The 7,924-nt window shown below is 34.4% G+C and overlaps 1 protein-coding gene and 1 pseudogene across 1 annotated transcript in view; both read left to right on the plus strand.

Moving 5' to 3' along the window:
• The window catches only part of LOC126710557 (triacylglycerol lipase OBL1-like), a 43,846-nt gene that overhangs the window by 23,391 nt on the left and 12,531 nt on the right, over positions 1 to 7,924 (plus strand). The gene's annotated exons all lie outside the window — the stretch shown is intronic.
• On the plus strand, positions 2,685 to 7,713 carry LOC126707639 (triacylglycerol lipase OBL1-like; annotated as a pseudogene).

Genomic DNA, 7,924 nt, shown 5'->3' on the forward strand with positions numbered 1-7,924 from the left:
TTGTTGATCTCTTTATGCAGCTCATGCATGTGACTAGCAAACTCTACTGCAGACACAAAAACCCTATCATGTGAGGACATTGGGAGAAGGTCTAAAGGTCTCCTAGGTGTATAACCATGAACAACTTCAAATGTGCTTATACCTATGGACCTATTGATTGAGTTATTATAAGCAAATTGGGCTACAGGGAGTATAAATTCCCAAGTCTTACCATTCTCACCTATGAGACACCTTAAAAGATTTCCTAGACTCCTATTGACAAACTCAATTTGACCATTAGTTTGAGGATGGTATGCTGTAGAAAATTTCAACTTTGTTCCCATCATGTGCCAAAGGGTCTTTCAAAAATAGCTCATAAATTTAACATCCCTATCTGACACAATTGATTTAGGCAACCCATACAACTTAACAATCTCATCAAAGAAAATCTTGGCTACCTTGGATGCATCAGAAGTCTTAGAGCATGGAAGAAAGTGAGCCATCTTAGAGAACTGGTCTACCACTACAAGGATGAAATCAAACTTCCTAAAGGTACGGGGAAGACCTAGTATAAAGTCCATGCTAATATCCTTCCAAGGACGGAATGGAACTAGTAAAGGAGTGTAAAGGCCAGTATTTTGCTTGCAATGCTTAGCCGGTTCACATTGACGACATTGACCAATTATTTTGGCAACATACCTCTTAAGACTTGGCCAATAGAACTACCTCTTTACCTCTTCAATTGTCTTATCATGTCCAAAATGTCCTGAAAGTCCTCCTGCATGTATTTCCCAAACCAAAAAGTCTCTAACTGATGTGCGGGGGATACAAAGCTTATTGGCTTTAAACAAGTAGCCATCTTGGAGGATAAAATCATCAACAACCTGAAGATGCTTAGTCTTAAGTGTAGTGTACACTTCTCCAAAATCTGGGCAAGATTCATACTCTTGCAACTTCTCAAACCCCATGACTTTTGTGCTCATCACAGAAAGTAAGGTGACTCGGCGACTCAAAGCATCAGCTACCTTATTCTCAACACGAGATTTATGTCTCAATACAAAAGAGAATCTTTGCAAAAACTCATGTGAGGCTGCAGGGTATATACAGATTGCCGGGGTTGGTTTGCAGATCTCGTGAGGTAGGGATTTGGGTTGCTTTGGTTTGCAAATCTCGCGGGGTAAGTATTTGAGTAATGGCATGTCTGGAAGTTGATTTGTTTGGTGATGGTGAGTGTGGTTGTGGGATGTCAGTCGTGATTTTGGTTACTGAAAGGGGAGATCGAGTTGGGCTCTGATACCAAGTTGATGTAAGACAACCTAGGCTTCCCACCTAGATTAGTCCCACCGTAAAACCTTAGGCTTCCCACCTAAGGTGTTTGGAATCATCACCAAACAAATCAATGAAAATAATCTCAATAATAATAATAGTCTGTCCAACACAAAGGAACCGTCTGGAGCTTTATATACAGCTTCTAGGAATCATAATGATAAAGATAAACCCTCCTAAACAATCTCAAATACTAATGCGATAATCCTAATAATCTCAAATACTAATCCAATACTAAAGATAAACCCAAATAAAGATAATATAAATGATAAAGATAATCTCCACAGATGTGCCATCATGTGGTGTCCGCACCAGGTAGGTTCATATATTGGATTTGGCGGTGGACTTTGAAGAGGAGGACACGTACAATATAAAAGGTGGACTTGACTTCCTAAACAGACAATCAATTTAATTATCAAAGACCCTTTAAATTATGCGGTGTGTATTGTGACGGCAGGTATATATATATCCAGGCTTTTTTTGATAAGCATCAATATTATTTAAGAGAAAGACAAAATTATAAAGGGTTCGATTAATGTGTGCCCTAAGGGCACATATTAAGCTTTTTATTTTTGAAAACATTTTTTCGAGAATTGAAAAAGCTGTCATTACTTTTTTAATTTTTGAGAAAATTTTTTCCAAAAATAGAAATTAATGTGTGCCCTAAGGACATACATTAGTAAAATCCAATTATAAAAAACTACAGTCAACGTCACATACAGTTGTTTTATATAGACTCCAAAACAATATTTTGCCTTATAGGTAAAGTTATGTAATAAATTTTTAAAAATTAATAGTATATCAGCTTTTTAAACACCCTGGAACAGTGTATCAGCTTTTATGCAAAAATTGAATGACTTTCAGCAAATTAGGTAATGAATCCTCTACAGCAGTATATATGCCCAAAATTGCGTGCATGCATTAATTATTATGCTATTATGTATGTGTTCTAATTTACTATACATCTAATTTAAGGCAAATATTTAGGAACTAAGAGCATCCACACCAGCTCGTGTAAACTTATCATCTATTTTACACGGAAAAATCTATTTTTTCTATTTTACACTATCACATTTCTAAAACACCCACATCAGTTCATCTATTTTACAAATCTATTCTAATTAAATAATATTATTTATTGTTTTTTTATTATTAGTTATTAAAACCGTTTCTTTCTCTCTTTCCCTACCCGTTTCTCTCTTTCCCTCACTCACTCCCAGCTCGCCGACCCAACCGATCCAGCTCATTCCCAGCTCACCGATCCAACTCGCCGCCGCCGCCACCTCAGCCATCAGTCGATTCGGCCTCCCTTTCACTTTCGCCCTCTCTCTCTCCTCCACAACTGACCCTTCGCCTCCCACCTCCAACCGACAACAGCAATGGAAGATCCGGCGGCAACAATGGAAGACCCGACAGCAGCAGTGGCAGCAGATCCGACTCCATTGGGTTGGGTTTTCCGGTGGGTGTGGACTGTTTTTGGGTTGGGTTGATTTTTGGGTTTCTGTTGATTTTGGGTTGGGTTGATTTTTGAGTTTCTGTTGATTTTGGGATTTTTTCTGTGCTAGGTTGCGGTGTTTGGGGGTGGCGCTGGGTTTGGTGGTTGGGTTTGTTGTAGTTTGGTGGTGGCGCTGGCACTGACGCTTGGATATTCTTCTTCCTTGCCGTGCTAGTTTGTTGCAGTTTGATAGAAAAGAGAGAAAAAAAGAATAAAAAATTATTTACACATTGAACAGTAACCGTGCATATATGCACGGTTATTATTCATTTACACAACCAGGTGTATATTTTACACATCTTTACACCCACTGATGTGGGTGTTTTTTTGCCTAAAATGTGTAAAACTTGCACCTTTTTCTATTTTAGAGGACTTTACATGAGCTAATGGAGATGCTCTAATATCTTAGATTTCGTAAATAATTTGAAAACCATGACTGTAATGCAGAGATATCTTTCTATAAAGCAATCTAATTTAATGCAATCATTTGTTTAAATTTAGTTGAGAATTTATTATTTTCTTCCAAAAATTGATGGAGTAAGTGGGTTTTGTAGGAAAAAGGGAAAGAGCGCCGAATAGGTTATCGGCAAAGTTCACATCTGTGGTGGGAAATCTTGATCCAAGAGTGGAATTAGACAAAAGTATCAGATATGATAACATAAAATACAACGCTTTTCTCTCAATTATAGCCTCCAAATTGTCGTACAAAATGAAGAATTCGCTAAAATCATAATCAATGATCATTGGAATGTAAGTATCATTAACATGGCAAAACTTTTTTTTTTTTTTTTTTTGATTCTGCCCTTGTGATATATAATGGCTATGATGAAGATTAACGTTTCTTTTTTCATTTTTGCACAGATGAAATTCTTGTACTTCGACAACTATTGGAATGGTAAGCATCAACCTATATTATATTCCAATCCTTAAAAAAATTATGTAGTTATAGCCTAGGTTATAGAAATCATTTGTCTCACTCTTTTTAATTAGTTAAGTATAAAGTGGGACAAATTATTTGTATTAAGAAGAGTCGCAAATTAAATAATATGCCATCTAAGTTTACTTCTCTTAAAATTAGCTTTTATTCACAAGCATATTTGTCATCTGGTAAAATTATAAAAACAAATTTATCTATTAAAAAAAAATGTTATGTCTACAAAATTTTTACAATAATTTTACGATAAATCATAAGTGGCTAATTGTTACATATTATTATTGGTGGGGAAAAAAAAATTAATTTCAATGGTAGGTTTAAATTAGAACCAAATATTGTAGCCATAGCACTTCTCTAAAAAAAGTGATTTTAAAAAGCAAACATAACTCATAAACAAATAAGCTAATAAACTAATATAAGAAAAGATAAATTATCCAAATACATACTACTAACTAATGGAGGAAATAGTTTCTCAAAAATAAATAAATAAATAATTGAGATAATTTGTCAATTAATAATGGACTGAGATTATAATTAGTTAAAAGTGCACTTTCCTTTTATCTCTTTAAATCAAAGATCCCATGAAAAGTATAGATCAAATTACTAATATGAGAATGCCTTTGATACAAAATCATATGGATTATGGATCCCACATTTGCTTTTATTTGCCCCATGTGAAACCACATGGAAGTTGAAAAACGGGCTAGGGTTGCAAACCTGTACCAAATTATATATTATGTTCTTTCCGTAACAAAATAAAGGAAAAAGTTAATGGATACTCAAAGGACATTAGTTTAAAAATTATTTTTAAAAAATTTTATATGAAAATAAAAAATAATTAATTTTATTTACTGTTTATTATATTTCCCATAAAATTAGTTCAAAACTTTTTTTAAATAATTTATTAACAATTATTCTTTTTTGCTAAACTATTAACAATTGCTTTAAGATCTCTGATTAAGAAAGTTTTGACATCACTTTTATGAGAAATATAAAAAGTTGCCAACAATATTTATTATTTTATCATTCTCCTAATAAAATGTTTCTAAAAATAGCTAAAGGCATTTGTTAACATTTCCCTAAAATATTATATAAACTTTCTTCCGTCATTGCTTACAGGCAAATCGTTGGCAATATTTTGTTAAACTAAATGTTAGTTATTGAGATTAAAATATGAAGTATTAATTTATAGTGGAGTACTCTATTATTAGTCCACTTAGATAAACAAGGTGCTTAATTATTTGTCAAAAGGTTAAACTAACTCGTCTTTAATTATTTCTATAAATAAAAATAAAAACTCGTTTTTAATTATGAAAATAAAGTACAAAATCATATAATTACTAAGAATTACAAAGGTCTCCCTTTGGCTGTAAAAGAGTGAAACAAATAACCGGGGAAAAAAAAACTCAAAACTCGGCTGTAACTTCTCAACTATTTGGACAAAGGTCTCTTAGCTTAATAGAGTCTTCGACTTAAGAATGACATTATTTTATACTATCTATTAACATAATATGGCATGACACGAGTTTATGCAGATTAGTATTTATTTAACTATTTATTACAATTTGTTTTATGTCTTGACCCGAGCTGATCAACATTAAGTCTTCCCCTAATGGCATGCTTTTCTTAATTTCTTTCTTTAATCTTCGATTGTTGGTCATGTCATATTTCTGTAGAAGCAATCACGCAAAAGTAGTGCCTCCCTCTAAATTCTAATATGTGTTGAGGAATCTTTTCTCTTTAAAAAGAGAAGAGGGAGCTTGCTTGTATCATTGGGTTTATTGTGCTTTCTAGTTTTTAGTTTTTAGCATAGGATAATAGGGGTTCAATATTTTTTTTGGCTACCCAACCATGGTGGATGGGGTTTGGCCCATTAACCCATGGGCCTAAGGTCTTCAGCCAGTGTTGAAAGCTCTACCTTAACAAACCCAACATAGATCCAATCACTTTTATTGTCCCACTTGGTAATAAGCCTATGTTACCAGGCTTGACATGGCTTTAATCTTTAATTGGTTGCTAAATGGGGACTTTAGTTACGAAATTATTATGAAATTGTTGTATTGATGGCCATGATTGTGCCAAATTCACATGTGCAATATTTCATGAGCATCAATATGACAGTGAGTGATGGCTGCCAAGTTTTGCACAAAAATTAGTGTATAGGCCTTCTAGGTTTCTTTGTTTCTAACCTCTGCTCTTTTGCTCTTTATTTTGTCACACTATCATTTGGGCTTGGATAATTTGTTATCCATTGGCCCATGTCATCCGTTTAATACCAATCTCTGAGGATAAGGGTAAAAGGCCCACGTTATGCGTTAGTGAGTCGGGCCATGGCCCAATATGGGCTTCATCTAAAATAAATGTCAGCTAAATTTAAACTGTTGTACTCAAGAGTCAAAACCTGATACGCTTCAGGGGACCAAAATTATTTTGTTTATTTTCATATATATTTAAAAATTAGTAATTTTATATTATTTGTGGTTTACTGTTATACCAAAACTTTCTTCAAATCAGAAGATTGGAAAAAGTTCCTCACAGTAGGAAGCCCTTTGCCTCCGGAGATTGATGTTATATATCTTGATTATTTTCTTCTTCATTGCTCAAATATAAATTCATCATGCTGATTGGCTGAATCTCTTTTTAAAAAGTGTACACTTTATAGCCACCTAGTTTGTGGGGTTGACGCACATAGTTGCAGTGCAATCATTAGGTAAGATGATAGATTCTTTACTTCTTATTATTAGTATTAGGAAAAAATAATAAAAATAACCACATTTTGTATTGTTCCCCATGCTAACTGTAGGACTCAAATTTGAAATTGTGTCTCAATTTTTACTTTTGTGATAATTTTATTCCCCGTGTTTAGTGAAAGATTAGTATGTGCTTTACCTGCAAATTGCAATTTTACCTTTTTCTTTTTTGGCTAACTAGAAAATAAATTGTTCTAATCCAGTGTTTGACAGATTACCTGAATGACTATACAACTCAAGCCATTATGTTCCAAGATACAAGGGTTGACCCTAACCTGATCGTGGTTGCATTTAGGGGCACCCACCCATTCGATCCAAAAGCTTGGAGAGTAGATGTGGATCTCTCATGGTATGAAATTGAAGGGGTGGGTAATACTCATAGTGGCTTTATGAAAGCTCTTGGGTCTTCAAAAGAGAAAAGGATGGCCCGAATTAGGAAGTAACCAAAACAAATATGCTTATTATGAAATCAGACAAAGGTTGAGAAAGTTATTGCAAAAAAATAAGAATGCAAAATTTATATTGACAGGGCACAGCTTGGGTGGGGCATTAGCGATTTTGTTTCTGACTGTGCTAGCAATACATGAAGAGGAATGGTTGATGGATAAGTTGGAGGGAGTGTACACATTTGGGCAACCAAGGGTTGGAGACAATCAGTTGAAGGAATATATGGAGAAGAAGTTGGAGCAATATGATGTGAGGTATTTTAGGTTTGTTTACTGCAATGACATAGTGCCTAGGGTCCCTTATGATGATGATAATGTCTTTTTTACTCACTTTGGAACTTGCTACTACTACAATAGCTCCTATAAAGGAAAGGTCAGTCCTCTCTCTCTCTCTACTATGTCTCTATCCCTCTCTGTCTTTTCAAGCATGTAGATTTTTAGATTTGGTTCAATGAGGTTAAACTATGCATCCTGGTTGGAGTGCAGGTCATTACAGAGGAGCCGAATAAGAACTACTTCTCAGTGCCATGGACCATTGTCAAATTCAGGCTTAACGCAATTTGGGAGCTGAACCGAAGTTTCATTTTCCCATATACGAGGGGTCCAGAGTACAAAAAAAGTTGGCTAATGAAAACTATGAGGATTTTTGGATTGGTATTTCCCGGATTAGTAGCACATATGCCCCAAGATTATGTTAATGCTACCCGATTGGGATCTTTACCTCTAGACCTCCAAGACCTCCAAGACCTCCAAAGCACAATTAATGCATCAACTAGATTCTAAGGTTAACTGACCTACACAAATACGAAACCGAAACTGTACATATTATTCACTTTTATCACATTAACATTTCCCCTTGATAGTCAAGAGATCAAGTACCGAAATAAATTTCATGAACAAAAAATAATAATAATAATTGCTTTTGCATACCTTATTCAAGTTATTAAAGCTACAAATTGAAATCCAAAGTTCCAAACCCCTCTCTTCAAATACT

Source organism: Quercus robur, chromosome 2 (genome assembly GCF_932294415.1).
Source record: "Quercus robur chromosome 2, dhQueRobu3.1, whole genome shotgun sequence".
NCBI classification, from domain to species: Eukaryota; Viridiplantae; Streptophyta; class Magnoliopsida; order Fagales; family Fagaceae; genus Quercus; species Quercus robur.